This window comes from Marmota marmota, unplaced genomic scaffold (genome assembly GCF_001458135.2).
Source record: "Marmota marmota marmota unplaced genomic scaffold, marMar, whole genome shotgun sequence".
Taxonomy (NCBI): domain Eukaryota; kingdom Metazoa; phylum Chordata; class Mammalia; order Rodentia; family Sciuridae; genus Marmota; species Marmota marmota.
In genome coordinates this window covers 287735-304160 of record NW_026000229.1, presented here as the reverse complement: position 1 = coordinate 304160, position 16426 = coordinate 287735, and the positions used below count along the sequence as shown (strand labels likewise).

Genomic DNA, 16426 nt, shown 5'->3' with positions numbered 1-16426 from the left:
CGGAGGCGGTGGGCGAGGGCGACGACGACCAGTGAAGCGGCCGCAGCTGCGAGGGCCGCAGCCCAGGCGCGGGGGCGACGACAGGTTAGTATTGCTGCGGACTCGGTCTGGGCCCGGAGCGCGTTCTCCCCTCGGTCTCCTTTTTTGCCCTCGCCATCCTTCGGGACCCTTCTGGCAAGGATAGGCATCCCTTCCCCCACCCCCACCTCTGCCGGATAGAGTGTTTGGGGGCGCGTGGTGTTGAGGGGCCGGTGCCAGGAGTAGGCCCCTGGTGGCCGCGGCTGCTGCAGCCTTAACTGTCAGTCCTGGTTATACGCTGGAGGGAGGGTTTTGTCGTCCAAGGGGACTCGAGAGGGCCCGGGGCGGGGCGGACGTGCTGGGCGTCTAGATGGGGCCCTATTGGAGCTAGGATCGCAGAGCCGGCCAGGGCCTCTACTAGCAAAGGATGCCTTTTCATTCAAAGGGGAGCTCTTTCTCGGCGTTTTCGGCTCTCTTGGGGAAAACATATTTAATCGTGTGCATAGTGGGTTGGGGTTTTGGGGGTGGATTGATACTGAGGGAGGGCGGATGAAGTGGTATGTCAGTCCCAAGGATTGTGCTCACAGATTAGTCATGTCTTGTTGATCGCCAGGTTTCTGGATTTGAACGTGAGTTCTTGGGTTTGTTAGAGCTGACTTAAATATAAATGCAAATCTTAAAGCGGGTGGCTTTTTTGTTTTTTTTAACCTTTCTAGTTAAAGAATGAAAAGGATGTTTTCCTCATCTTGGGGTAGAGGCTTTTGTTGGTAAAGCCAGAATTAAGTGTGCCAAATATTTTTTTAATATGTAAAATATAAAATATGATTTTAATGCAGACACTGGTTAATCTTAGAATTCTAGAAAGATAATCTAGTCTATTATTTTTGGCTTCCTGTGGTCGTATTAAAATAGAAACACCGCAAAATCTGTTTGAGATTATATTTATTTACTGGCTAGGGTGCTGTTGGAAATATAAACTGAATAGCATATGGAATTTACAGGCCTAATATGGATATGGCCCATAATTTTTGATCATTCCATTCATTCAGTATTGGGGGAAAAAACCCAAATGGTTTATTCTACAGTGTTTTTTGTTTCTGTTTTTTTGGAAAGGGAAGGGAATTTGAAATAAAGACAACCTAAAGTTTAAGGTTTAAGAAATAAAAATATTAAAAGTTATGTCAAAGACACGTCGGTACCCAGTAAATCTTGGTGGCTAAATTGAACAAGTGGCATCAGAAGCGTTTTTCTTACACATCTGACTACACTTAAATACACTTACTTAAGAAATTATTTGGTAAATCATGTAAAATTTAGAATTTACGAGAGAGAAAAAAAATTTGGTCTTGGTATGTGTAGTGAAAATAGTTTTGGAATTGGATTTGCTTTTAAATATAAGCTACTTATCATGTTTTTAATGAATTGAATACAGTATTAATGATGCTGTTAATAAGCTTTAAGGATGACTCCTAAACATTAAAAAGCACCACAAAAACCGACTTAAAAACAAAACAAAACAAAACAACATTCACAACAGCAAAAAAAAAAAAAAAACTTCAGAAATAATTTATAATTTTTACATATTTGTGATATGCATAGAAGGATGCAAAAATATAGAAATAATTTGTAATCTTTATTTATAAAAATAGAATGTGTAAGCTATGAAAATAAGCTATGAAAGTCTTATTTTGTCAATATTTAACTAGCATTAGTGTGCTAAGTAGTGTACACACCGTCTTTTGGACATTGCCCTCATCCCTGAGGAGTGTAACCTATGCAGAGATACAACATACTGTGTTTTGATTTCAGAGGTTTTGTAGTCTGCTTTTGTTTTATAGCTCTTAAAATATACCCTTATTATTTTTTTTTTCATAGCTTAAAAAGTAACTTTGTAAGTAAGGGTACTTATTAGACATCCCACTTGTCTAGTCCATTTAACAGGATTCTTTGGGTGCCTACAGTGTCTTTGGCCTGTAACCTTTAATCATTTGTATTTCTTAAACTTTGGGTGATTTCTGCGTCAGTCTCCTTTCTCAAAATAATTGTAATAATTTATTATTTCAATATTGGAATGACCCAAAACTATAGATGGATCATATCTCAGTTTTTCTTCCTGAGCACTTAATGTTTCCAAATTTCTATTTTTTAAAATGAATATTGGTTATATTATCCAATCATGTTGTATACTTTTTATTTAGACTTAATAAATTGTACAGGCTTAAATGCAGGTGCATTTAAGGTGAATATACAGCTATTAAAAGGTACAGTTTTCTGATGTTCATGGGTGAAGAGAAATCAAAAAGTGATCATTCAAGTAAGTAATGCATGTGCCACAAGGTTGTATTTTTTTTAAAAAAAGTCTTAAATGCTCTTTTCATCATAATTCAGGATGATAATTTTGAATAGCTTTGAAAATTCCCCTCTCAGACAAGTGTAAAGATAATGTAATCAGAGATATCTTGGTACATATAGTGGAAATAGCTTTGCCATTAGAACCTGTTTTTAATTTTGGTGAATCACAGTTTTGTTATCTGTAAGACAGGATGGTGAAACTAACTCAGATTTGCAAACATGTTAAATGCTTAATCCATGGGCACTCAATAAATGTTACCTTATAGTCTTCCTCTTCAGTTTTTTTTTTTTTGGAAAGGTCTGAAGTACTATATACATAGTGACCTATAGCATTTTATGCTTTATACTACTTGTTTTCTTTCACAGTGTGAACTCAACTTTTAGAGGGCAAGGACTCAGAGGATTCCTAGTGTTTACCTGAGAGTATGTTACTAGATGTCTTAGTCTCTTCAGGCTGTTATTATAAAATACTGGAGACAAACAATTATTTTTTTAAAAAATTATTTTTCACAGTTTTGGAGGATGAGAAGTCCAAGATCAGGGTGCTGGCAAATTCCTGTATGTTTGGTGAGGGCTTTCTTCCTGGATCTTAAGATAGCTACCTTTTCACTGTAACCTTCTGTAGTGAAAAGGGTAAAGGGGTTTTCCTTTGGGCCTCTTCAGTAAGGGCATTAATCCATTCATGGGGGCAGATCTTCCCCAAAGTCCTGCCTCCTAAAAAGTAACTTTGTAAGTTAGGGTACTTATTAGTCATCCCACTTGTCTAGTCCATTTAACAGGATTCTTTGGGTGCCTACAGTGTCTTTGGCATATAACCTTTAATCACTTGTATTTCTTTAGGTAATTTCTGCGTCATTTAGGCTTTCAGCATAGGAATTTGTAGGGGACACAAATATTGAGACTGTAGTTTTAGAGTATTCTTCAGTTAGTTACCAGTGAATTAGCAGGGGGTCCACTAATATCTCTTAGGTACCTACTGTGGCTACTATGAGCCAAGATACATTACAGAAGCCACAAAGACATTTGGAAGTTGATGAGTCTAGTGATTTTCTCCATAAAACACATTAAAAAAAATTAGTAAAGTCCTGTTAAATATGGAACTTCAGTCTCCATTCTCTGCCCTTTAAGCTTTAGGGCAGATTTCTATAGATTTAACACCTCCCATCCCCCACCTTCTACTCTACCTGTTTTACTTTTTTACATCCCTTTGGCATGTTTTTTACTTCAGGTTTTGGTCCTAGCGCACCATTCAATATTTGGGCATATGTGTGTTAGTGTTTCTAGATCTCTGTGTGTGTGTTTGTATAATTTAAAGAATTTAGTACTTGCCTGTGAATACTCCTTCTTTTGGGGGGTGGTGATTATCATTATGTCTTCTAGTAATAGATTCTTAGATGTTGTAAACCTGAGTAGGATTATCCTACTCTGTTTCATTTTATACATAATTGAAGTGTAAAGATGGTTTTCTTAATGTCTCACAGGTGGTGGGGCCATAACCAGCATCTCTGGACTCTAGTTCAGATTCTAGTTATGACTTTGCATGTAGTTAGGTCTTTGCATGCTCTGTACATGTTTTGTCTTACCGTTGTGAAGAGTAGTTAACACTTTGTAATTATCCATCAACTTGTGGAGTTATTTTCTACAGTATTAATAGAAGCAAATGAAGTACCACCAGTAGACCTTTTCTTCTACTAAAAAACAAAATTTAATAGAAATAATTAGTACTAATCTTGTAGAAACTTATATTCCATATCCAAATGTGAGATGTTTGAAATACTTAAAGATGCTGTATATATTTCTTTAATAAAAGGACCTATTAACAAATATATAGTGAATATCTTTGCCAACTTTCATTTAATTTAATCTCAAAAATGTTACTAATAGTGCTTTGATGTAAGTTATCTTTATCAAGTAAATTCCAATATGGATAATAATTTGGAAAGGTTATTAATAAGTATTAGTAACCTGAGAATGAAATAAGATTATTTTTTAATATTGCTCTTTGTGCTTGAGATTTAGCTAGAAGTCAGCTATTACTGTTTGCTTCTAAGATTTAGGATTTACCCCTCTAAAATTGTATAAGATTTTAAGTTCTTCAGCATTTCAACAGGTTCAATGAACAGAAGCCACCCTGGACCATTGAAATGGAGAAAGGAGCACGCTAGCTTTGATGTCAGAAGATCTTGGGCTCCTTTGTTTTCTCTAGCTTCTCAACTGGTTACAAGCAGGTCATTTAGTTTTCTAAAAGCCTTTGTTCCTTGAAGTTCCTTACTTGTTTTGTTTCTGAGGACTTTTATATATTTATGTATAATATATATTATATGTGTGATTGTTGAAAAGTGAATTAATAATTGACCTAGTGATTTGCCTAAGAAGATTGGTGTGTGGTAGACAGGCAGGTGACTAGAATCTTGGTACATACATTTTCATGTGTTTTTTTTTGTTTGTTTGTTTGTTTATTTGTTTTAAACAGTTAACCTCTATTTAGAAATATTATTTGGGGAAATGTATAGTAAGTCAATTTACTTTAAATATGGTAAGTACATTTGAAATGAACAATAGATCTTGGTAATACATCTATTGTAGAAAAGTTATTAATACATCATTTAGTGTGACTGATTTGAAGTCAGATTCCTTTTGTGATTTTTCTCTATTTGATATGTAGTTTTAATTTGATAAATGGCAAGTGAGTGGATTGACCTGAGAAGAAGAGAGGTTTTAGGGGACATAGAATCCTATGGAATCAGATTATTCATAAAGTTCAGTTCCAGGAAATCTGAACAGGAATCTCATGTATGGTTTTGCCTCTAGATCATAGAACAGAATCCTATGTAAGACTTTATTAAATTCAGCATCTGTATCTCAAGCAAAAGCATACAGGTGCTATATAAGTTCTGAAGACTTACTAATACAATTAGGATAAAATCTTTTCGTGAAACTCTTGGCTAGTCAGTAGAGTCTAATGCTGTTAACCCTTGGCAGCTCAGGGTGTTCCAGAAGTTGGTCTTATATACTTGTCAGGACAGTTGAGTAGTGTAGCATAGATTCCATTAAGCTACAGAAATCAAACATGAAAAAATTTTTTTGTTCTCTTTGTAGGCATCATTCACTATAGACAAACCTCATATTTGCTACTTCCTTACACACTCTAGTTCTCCCTATAAAACAGATTCTTTATTTTCTTCTTATTTATTGCCTTTATTACTGTAGCTCTTTTCTAGTTTTTAATGTGTACCCTATGTATGTATGTTTGTATACATTCATACATACATATTTTGAGAAATTGATGTTATTTTTCATGTTTGAGATAAGCATTGTTGCACAAAACTACATAGATGTGGACTAAATGAAGACGCTGTCAGTGTATGCTTCCACACATATTCTGTTCATACATGACTATTTCCTTGCCTCAAAAGGGATGACTTATCCATTTCAAGCTTCTAATGGACTTCTACAATCAGCATTATCTTCTCAAATATGAAGAAGTAGTCTTAGAATTGCCCTTGTAGACTGTAGCCACCATCATGGCTTATATATTTGTATATTCTTTGTGATAATAGAATTAATTTTGAACCCCCTCTCCCAATTAAATATATAGACAACACAGAGAACAATAACAACCAGCCAGGTGTGCATCATTCACTATAGACAAACCTCATTTGCTACTTCCTTACACACTCTAGTTCTCCCTATAAAACAGATTCTTTATTTTCTTCTTATTTGTTACCTTTAGCACTGTAGATACCACTAAAGGAATTTCCTACCTATTACCAAATACTTTCCTATCTATTATCAAATGTCATGCTTTGGAAAATTAATGATGAAATGGCCAGTAGTGTTTTCTATGTAAAGCTAATATATCATGGGGGGAAATATGGGTTATTTCCAGCTCCTGACTGATCTGACATTAATTATCTTAAGAATCCTAAAATATTGTTCCCCTCTCTGTGTATAGAGCAGTTTTGCTAACCATACAGTGAGCTATTAATAAGGAAGTTTAATTTTCCTTTGTTAAATATTTAAACTTTCTTTGGGGTGGAATTAAACATTAGTCTTTTGAGCACCTATTGTATGCAACATTTATGCCAATAGATAAATCTTATTTCATACAAAGATTAATGGGAGTAATATTTTTCTTTCCTAGTTTTTTGAAGTGTGCTGACAGTGTTCTGTGATAGAAAATATGCTGTTTAAGATAATCCAAATGCAGTTTATGAGAGATGAAAGGGTCCCTAATTACTTAATCTGCTTCATTCTCACTCTGTCTTAAGCATTATGCTGTCTTTGTAATATATTAAACAGATTTAAAGAACAAAGAGGGAAATTGGGGAATTAAATGGATAAAGTTGGATAACTAATGAATCCACTGGGCTCAATTGGAAGTATTTCTTAAAAGTAGATTACAGTATTGAAATAAAATTCAAATATAATAATGTATTCGAATAACTTGTTAATTTTAGTGGGTTTTTTCGGGGGGTGGATACAGGGATTGAACTCAGGCACTCCACCACTGAGCCACATCCCCAACCCTGTTCTGTATTTTATTTAGAAACAGGGTCTCATTGATTTGCATAGTGCCTCTCTTGGCTTTGAACTTGGGATCCTCCTGCCTCAGCCTTCTGAGCCTTGGGATCATAGGTGTGCACCACTGTGCCCAGCTAATTTTAGTTTTTTACACACAAGAAACTAGATTTCAGCATTTCAAATTATGTTGTGTAATTATTGCTCAGTGTATCATATTTCAAATTATTTTAGAAATGATGGTCTTGTTTTATTTAATTCAGTATGGGATCATCCTCATCACCAATCCTGAAAATTACATCTTTTGGCATAAATTGAAGATAAGGGATGCATCTCAGACTGGTTATATAGCTCAGTGGTAGAGCACTTACTAGATGCATGGGGCTCTGGATTCAATCCCCAAAACCGCAAAACAAAACAGATGGATCTCAACTGGAGAATAGAGTCACTTATCTCAATTGAAATTAAGTATTTTTTTTTTTTTTTTACTGCTGAATGGAGTAAAAGACCAGTAAATGTTTGTGCACAAACTCTTTTTTCCATATGCAGATTTAGGAATTTGTAAATGCTGGAATGAGTGAACTGCTTTCTAGTTTGTTCAGGCTTGCTTTATTGCTATGGGCTCATGAACTATGTGTGAATGATCAGGAACAATCAGTACTCCAGGCTTGAGAAAATAAAAGAGTTTTAAGTGCAAATAGGCAAGTGATCTTATTGTAAAATGTATCACTTTTGTGCCTGTGCTGAATTTCAGCTAGTCATTCAGAGACAAGGTGGAGGTGTTGATGTGTGTATGCATGTGTTCTTATTGCTAGTTAAGTCCAGATTTTCAGAAATGGGCTTATCTCTTCAGTGATGAAGATGTAAAGTATCTATACTTAATGCTAGCATGTATCTAAATTGCCATGTTGCAATAGTATTTATATTAATTATGTTTTTAGTAGTGTATCTTTTCTTAGTTATAAGAAGTTTGATGATCTCCAAGACTGTGACATTTTAAGCTAGGACATTATATACTAATGCATTTTTAAAATATATGTAGATATTTTAATTCCCAAATATTTAAAACATAGAAAATAATGAATATCCATTTACATACCACCCCCAAATGGAAATTATGTCAGATTTGATCTTTTGGAGAAAAAATGAGTAACCCTATAGTGACTCACTTGTAGCAACTGCATTCCTCCAAGTGTTAGTGCCCTCTCTTTTTACCCAGAATAACAACTGTCTTGAGATTCTTGAATACATTTTATAGTTTTGCTTTGTACATGTGTCATAAGTGATATAAGGTGTTTAAATTCTTGCAGATATGTTTTGTATATCTTTCAGTAGATTATTAGTATTAGTATTTGAGATTGAACCCAGGGCCACTTAACTACTGAGCCACATCCCTAGCCCATTTTTAATTTTGATACAGCCTCCCAAGAGGCTGAGACACTGGGATTGTTGGCAAGACCTACCATGCCTTCCTTTCATCAGGTTTTTAAAGTCAATATTGGGCTGGAGATGTAGCTTAGTGGCAGAGCACTTGTTTAGCATACACAGGTCCTGGGTTCAATCCCTAGTACTTCCCAAAAAGCGGGGGGTGGGGTGGGGAAGGTGTCAATATTAAGTTTTGAGATAACATATGTTGGTACAGGTGGAGCTAATTTGGTTTTATTGCTTTATGGTCCTCCGTTGTATACAGATATAAAATGTTTTTATCTCACTATTGATGAGTATTTTTATTTGTTTCCTATTTTGCTTTTATAAGTAATGCTTATGCATTTTTTATACATGTGTCTGCCTCTGCAGATGTTTCTCTTGGGAAGATCCATAAAAGAGATTGGTGGGAAATAGGATCTGAGTATTTTTAATTTTATGATATTGCTGAATTCTGTTAAAATGGATTAGCCAAATATACTTTGTTAGCAGTGTGTGGGCATTTTTGTTTTTAGAATCCTTCCCTGGTTCTTGAGATTGTCAGATTTTAAAATATTTGCTAAAAATGATGGATATGAAATGCTATATAATTTGCATTTACTTCATTATGTGGAGTGCTTGGTAAAAAGATGTGAATTTTATTATTTTCTGTATGTTTTAAATATTTCATAAGTTAAAAAGTACTTTTCTTCTAAGAAAAGAGACACCATTGTACATTTATATTGAAAAAGATCTTAAAGGTCATCTCATCCAACCTTTTTACTTTACAATGTAGCCAAGGAAAGTTTTCAGAAAAATATAAAATATAAAATCTGGTCCTTGTATTCTTTTTTATCCTTTGGAATTTCAGCGTTTTTAAAAATATTTATTTTTTAGTTTTAGGTGGACACAGTATCTTTATTTTATCTTTATGTGGTGTTGAGGATCAAACCCAGTGCCTCCAGCATGCCAAGCGAGTGCGCTACCACTTGAGCCACATCCCCAGCCAGGAATTTCAGTTTTTGATGTCAAAATAAGGAGTTGTTCTTAGGATTTGTGCTTTTTGTTTTGAGGAATTACTCTAATAGGACTTTTTATTCCTAATTATTTACTTGTTTTTTTTTGTTTGTTTGTTTTTTTTTGGCGTTTAGGTCCATCTTAAGGAAGTTAGGAATTTTTTTTTTTTTAACGTGTGAAAAACTAGTAGTTCCAACATTATTAATTCTTCCCCCATATATTTTTTTAAAATGTCACTTGAATCATCTCCCATATGCTTGGGTATGATTTTAACTTCTTCATTCTTTTTTGTTTGATTAATTATTTCCAAAAAATGGTCCCACTATACTACTATTGTTTTATTTATAATAGCTTTATATAAAGCTTTGAAATTTGGGAGTTTTCTCAGCTTCCGCCTGTATTATTTCCCAAATTCTTGGCTCTTCTTGAACCTTTACTATTCCATAATAATTTAAAACTAGTTTTTCAAGTTCTTCTGTGGAATTCATACACTATGTGTCCTTTTGTGTGGCTTCATTACTTAGCATGGGGTTATTGAGGTTCATTCTGTTGTATCATATTATTGCATTTCATTTCTTTATGAATGAGTAACATTTTGTAGATATACTCCATATTGTTTATTCCATCAGTTGGTTATTATGAATACTGTTGCTGTGAACAAGCTTTTGGGCTGTTTAATTCCCTTGAGTATACATCTCTAGTGAAACTGCTGGGTCATACAGTAACTCAAAGTTTAACACTTGAGGAATTGCTAATCAATTTTATAGTTGTACCAGCAATATGAGGATTCTGATTATTCTATTTTCTTGTCAGTCGTCTCTGTCCTTTGTTTTTTTATTCATTCTTGTAGGTTTGAAAGTGTCTTAGTGACTGTTATTTGCAGATTCTTGATGACTTAATGAGCATCATTTTATGTGCTCATTGCCTATTTCTTTTGGGGAAATATCTGTTTAAATCCTTCAGAATTTGTTTATTGATGGGTTATAAGAGTTCCTTATATATTCTGTACATAAGACTCTTATCAGAGATGTGAAATTGTAAATATTTCCCCCCATATTCTGTGGATTGCCTTTTTACTTCATGAGTTTCACTGGAAATACATATTTTTAATTTTGGTGAAGTCTAGTTAGATTTTTCTTTTGTTGCTTGTGCTTTTGGTGTCATTATCTGGGAAGCCACTGGCTAATTTGAGTTACAAAGGTATATACTTGCTTTCTCTAAGTTGTGTAGTTTTAATTATTATATTTAGGTCTATATCTGTTTTAAGTTAATTTGCGCATGTATGTGGGCTCCAGCTTTAGGCTTTATTCTTTTCCTAGTAGATATTCATTTGTCCCAGCACCATTTGTTGAAAAGACTATTCTGACCCCATGAATCAACCATAAATATAAGGATTTACATTTTGAATCCAAGTTATATTCCATTGGTCTGTATGGTCTTATGCCAATTTTAATTATTATATCTTTTATTATATCTTTTAGTAAGGTTTGAAATCAGAAAATGTAAATATTCAAACTATTGTTCTTTTTTATATTGTTTTGACTGTTTGGGTTTTAAAAATTTCCTTATGAATTTTAGAGTTATTTTGCAAAATAACTTGTATTTTCACTGTATTATAAATTTCTAGAGATACCTGTGACATTTATTTTTACATATGCCTGGTGAAGTTTTTTTTTAAATAGCTATAAAACTATTCTTTAGTCAGAAATACCACCTTCATCATTTAAGAGAGAATTTAAAAAAAAATTTTTTTTTAGTTGTAGATGGACACAATTCCTTTATTTATTTATTTATTTTTATGTAATGCTGAGGATCGAACCCACACATGCCAGACATGTGCTCTGCCACTGAACCACACCCCCAGCCTAAGAGACAATATTTTGTTACTAGGTTTTGTTACATATCTAGTATCTGGCTGATTTCTGTCACTTATAGAAATTTAGATATTTTATTAAACCTGGATGTCATTAAAATTCCATGAGAGACAATGTTAAAAGAGTCACTGAAGATTAAGGTATTTTGTGTCTTAACAGGAAAGTGAAAGGAGCCAACCAACACACACAAAAAAGGGCTGAGGTTCTAATCATGGCAACTCTTTATTTCTAAAGTACCAACAAGAGTACCCTACTTACTGTATGGCTTTTCTGTTAGCCCTAAAATAAATGTAATGATTTTTATTCTGTCCATAGGCTTACTTTACCAGGAAATCAGTTGTATAATTCCTATAAACCAAAAAATTTACCATCCAGATTTTGTAGAAATATATTTTGATGAAACGAATCAAAATTAATTCTATAACTGGTATCTGTTTAAATGCAGTTCTCTTTCTCAGACTGAATCATCTTCTTTCCAATCCCTAATTTTTTGTCTTCTAATATTGTTATTGCTGGTGTGTGTGTGTGCGTGTGTGTGTGTGTGTGTGTGTATATATATATATATAGAGAGAGAGAGAGAGAGAGAGATACATATCTATACATGCCCCTGAGAAATCTATTAAATACAGGTAAAATGTCAATAGTGATTTCTTTCTTGGAGGAATATACTTGCAGGTTTCTTTGATAGGGTTTTTATTGTCTGTAAATCTGTTTTATATGTATATGTGTGTCTGTATGTATATAGAGCTATATAAATATGCAAATATTTATGCATTCAATACATATGATTTATATACAACATATATACATAAATGTATTTACACAAGGGGTATTGATGGTTTACTATTATATCTTTTTTGATCTCTGGGTATGAGATATCTTTCCATTTATTTCTATCGATGATTTATTTTGTGGTGCTCAGGAATAAATATAGGGTTTGTGCATGCCGGGTAAGCATTTTACCACAGAGTTTATAATATATACCCCCAACCCTCTTATATTTTGTAGTTTTCAGTGTCCAGGGTTTTCTTTTACTTATTTAGTACTTTTGTTATGCTTATTCCTAAGAATTTTTGTTCTTGCTGTGACTGCAGATGGAATTGTTCTCTTAACTTCATTTTCAGATTATTCATTACTTATACATAGATTTTTGTATACTAAACCTGTGTTCTATATAACTTATTTTTTCTTTTAACAATATAGAAATAAACAGTTATATGTATGTCTGTTTCATTTATTTATAGTTCATTGAACACTGGTGTGGCTGGTATTTTTTAGATTCTGATAGTGGCAGCAGTGTCCAGAATCCATCTAAATCCCTGCCAAAGGCACTTGTATGCTAGAAATGGAAAGATAATAAATAAAATATATAAAAAGTGGAAAGAAATCACAAACAAGGTATGCAAAATAATGTTACATGATACATGGTCCTAAAGAGAAAAAAAAATAAAGGAAGTGGGATATAAAGTTTTTGGAAATGGGAAGGATGAGGGGAAATTTTAGATAGGGTTATCAGGGAAAACCTCACTGGAATGGTAATTTGGGCAAAAAATTGAAGGAGATAGCCATGTGGATTTTGGGGGGAAGAACATTCAGGCAAAGGTTGTGGTGAATAGGAGACCCTAAAGTGGAAGAGTATTTATTGTGTGTGAGAACAGGGAGATGGCCATTGTGGCTTTAGAAAAATAAATGATGGAAAATTAGAGTCAGATAGTGGAGGGTATAGGTCCTTTGGTCATAATTAGGAGTTTGTTTTTAATCTTCGAATGATAGGGAAATTCATTGGAAGTTTTTGAATGGGAGAGAAATATATGACTTAGGGCTTTAGTAAGATCACTTTTTTTTAATATTTATTTTTTAGTTGTAGTTGGACACAGTACCTTTATTTATTTACTTTTATGTGGCGCTGAGGATCAAACTCAGGGCCTCACACTTGCTAGGTGAGCACTCTGCCGCTGAGCCACAATTGCAGCCCCTGGTTGCTGTTTTGATCATGGACTGAAAGAGGACTAGGGCAGAACCAGTTAGTATGTGATTACAATTTCATTGGACAGGTGATGCCAATGAGGGTGGTGAGAAGTGGTTGAAAATTGAGTACATAGGATAAAAGTGAACTAAAAGATAGCACAAAGGTTTTGACCAGAAACAACCAAAGAATAGAATTGAATAATTCTTTTTAATTACTTCATTAAATATGTATATAACATCACATGCCTACATGATTGGAGGGGGATTTAAACTGTGAGAAATCGTGTTAATGAACATTTGTCCTGAAGTAAATTTGAGATGGAAAGACTTTAACCTGTGTTCTATCAATCTTGAGAACTGAACTAGGAACCCTGAGAGGTCATAATATATTTTGAAACACTTTCCCATTATGGAAGTTCGATTACTTTCAATTTTGCCTTTACAAATAATGGTGCCTGTTATTTCTGGAAGGTAGAGTCCCACAAACAGGATTGTTAGGCCATTAAGCTATGTCAATTTAAAGATTTGGTAGATTTTGCCAATTACAGTTACCTTTTAAAAAGCATTTTTAGCAAGTTTCATGCCCTCAAATGATGCATGAAGCCACTTACTTACTCATTGCTGTTTTATTTTATGTGCATATAAAAGTCTTTAAAATATTTATAAGTAGCTTTATTTATTTGATATTTATAGGTAGTCCCTCTTTTGGTCCATTTTTTATAATGATTTTATTTATTATTTTAAAGCACTCTTATTTAATCCTTTACTATTATTTTCAGGTATTGTTTCATCATCCATCATTTACCTTTATGGTATTTAATCAAGTGAAGCTTTAAATTCTTTATGTAGGTAAATCTGTGTTTCATGGTGCTGTTTTAGCATGCTTACAAAGATGATGTATTAAAATATTGTTATGTTTTCTTTCATACTTTTATGATAGTACTTTGTTGGTTTAGATTTATAAATGTAGATCTGAAAATTCATAATTTTGTATATGGAATGCTATGGTTTAGATAGGAATTGCAGGTGACATTTTTGGATATGGTATAAGAGCAATATCTACCTTTTATTTTCTTTCACTTGGGTATCTGAGTGTCTTGATCACTTAAAGGATCTTTCTATAATAAGTTTTCACAAACTTTGAAAAAAATCAAGTTTTCTTGAATAATTTATATACCCCTATTATCTGTACAGTTGGATGTATTTTGACAAATGTGAATACTAATTGCCACCATGACCATAAGCTAGAATATTTGATTCCCCTTCAAAAGTTCCCTTGTGTCTTATTGAAGTTGTTCCTCTCTTGGCTCTGGGCAACTATCTAGTGTATTAGTTTAGTTTGTTCTAGAATTGCAAATAAGTGGAACAGTGCATTTTTACTCTTCTGGCATCTTTCACTTAGTTTTTGAGATTCATCTATTTTGTGTGTATGACTAATTTCTTTTAGGATGGTGTATTTATTCATTCATTTTTTTTGATGAATCTTTAGATTGTTTCCAGCTTTAAGCCTTTGTGAATGAAGGTATATTTTGTGTACATGTCTTTATAACATTTTCATTTTTCTAAAGTAAATCCCTTAATTTGGAATTAATAGATCACACGGTAGGTCACTAGTTTCGGTTTAAATGTGTAGAGAACTGTACAATTATTTTCCACATGGTTATACAAGTTTATATTTCATCCAATGGGTGAGAGTTCCGTTTTCTCCAAATCCTTGTCAACATTTTTATATTCTGTGTCTTTAATTGCAGATAGGCATGTTTGATATCCCTTGGCAGTTTCTTGTTTTAATTGTGGTAAAATATGCATAACATAAAGTTTACCATTTTAACCAACTTTAAATATACAGTTAGATAGCATAAAATTCATGATAATTGTGCAACTATTACCACATAGTTGGTGATGGATAATGGTGATAGTTGCACAATTTTTCTTTCTCCTAGATTAAAACTCTGTACTCATTAAACAATAACTCCCCATTACCTCTTTTCCCTAGCCCCTGATTATTACTATTCTGATTTCTGTCTCTAAATTTTGACTATTCCAGGCACTTCCTGTTATTGGAAGTAGTGATACTTGGACTGTGTCTGGCTCATTTCACATAGCACAATACCCTCAAGGTTCATCCAGGTTGTAACGTGTCAGAATTTGACTCTTGACGGTTGAATAAATTCCATTGTGCATACCACATTTTATCTATTCATCTGTATTTGGTTGTTTGCACTCTTTGGCAGTGTGAATAGTGCTGCTATGAACAATGTACAAATATAGTTGACTCTGTCAATTCTTTGGGCTATGTATCTACATATTTTGGGTGATAATATTATACTTTTAAATTTTTTGATGGACCAACCCACTGTATTTGACAGTGGTTGCACCATTTTACCAGGGTTCTAGTTTTTCCACAGCCTTGTTAAGACTTGTTAGTTTGTTGTTTTTAAAAAATAATTGCCATTATTGTGTGAAGTATCATTATCATTTTAATTTATATTTTCCTAATAACTAAATTTTCTTCTTTTGTGAATGTCTGTTCACATGTTTTACACATTCTATTCTTTTTCAGAAGATAAGCCCTTTGTCAAATGTATGTATGTATACTGCATCTTTACTGATTTTTCTGGCTATTTATTTTATTAATCACTAAGGGATTAGTATTGAATTCTCCCAACTGTGATTTGGAGTTTGCTGTCTTTCCTTTTGTCCGTTTTTGCTTTATATATTTTAAAGCTGTATTAATAGCTAAATTCATATTTGGAACTATTAGATCTATTTGATGAATTGATCCCTGTTATCTTTATAAAATGTCCTAGATGTTCCTTGTCCTAAAATCACTTTTGTCTAGTATTAACATAGGCTCTCCTCCTTTCTTAGGTTTGGTTTTTGTATCTTATACCTTTTGCCTATCCCTTTACTTTTAACTTATCTATCATCATAGTTAATGTGCCTTTCTTTTAGACAACATAGTTGAATCTTGCTTTTTGATTGGTTTTTAAACTCTACCTTTTGAGTGTTGTTCATTTACATTTATTATATTATTGTAGTTAAGACACTACTTGTTTTCTATTTGTCCTATGTAAATTTTTTTTTAAAGAGAGAGAGAGAATTTTTTTTTAATATTTATTTTTTTTTTTTAGTTTTCGGCGGACACAACATCTTTGTTTGTATGTGGTGCTGAGGATGGAACCCGGGCCGCACGCATGCCAGGCGAGTGCGCTACCGCTTGAGCCACATCCCCAGCCCCCTATTTAAATTTTTAAAAAACAAATTTCTTC

The 16426-nt window shown here is 33.4% G+C and overlaps 1 protein-coding gene across 5 annotated transcripts in view; it reads left to right on the top strand.

The window, feature by feature from the left end:
* Ube3a (ubiquitin protein ligase E3A) overlaps positions 1-16426 on the top strand; it is a 101784-nt gene continuing 85358 nt past the window's right edge. For 2 of the 5 annotated variants that reach the window (XM_015480318.2, XM_048793314.1), the window contains exon 1: positions 68-84. The gene's annotated coding sequence lies outside the window, so the exon portion shown is untranslated. Of the gene's footprint in view, positions 85-16426 lie in introns of all 5 variants that reach the window. The other 3 variants (XM_015480321.2, XM_015480322.2, XM_015480319.2) reach the window with 3 other exon arrangements.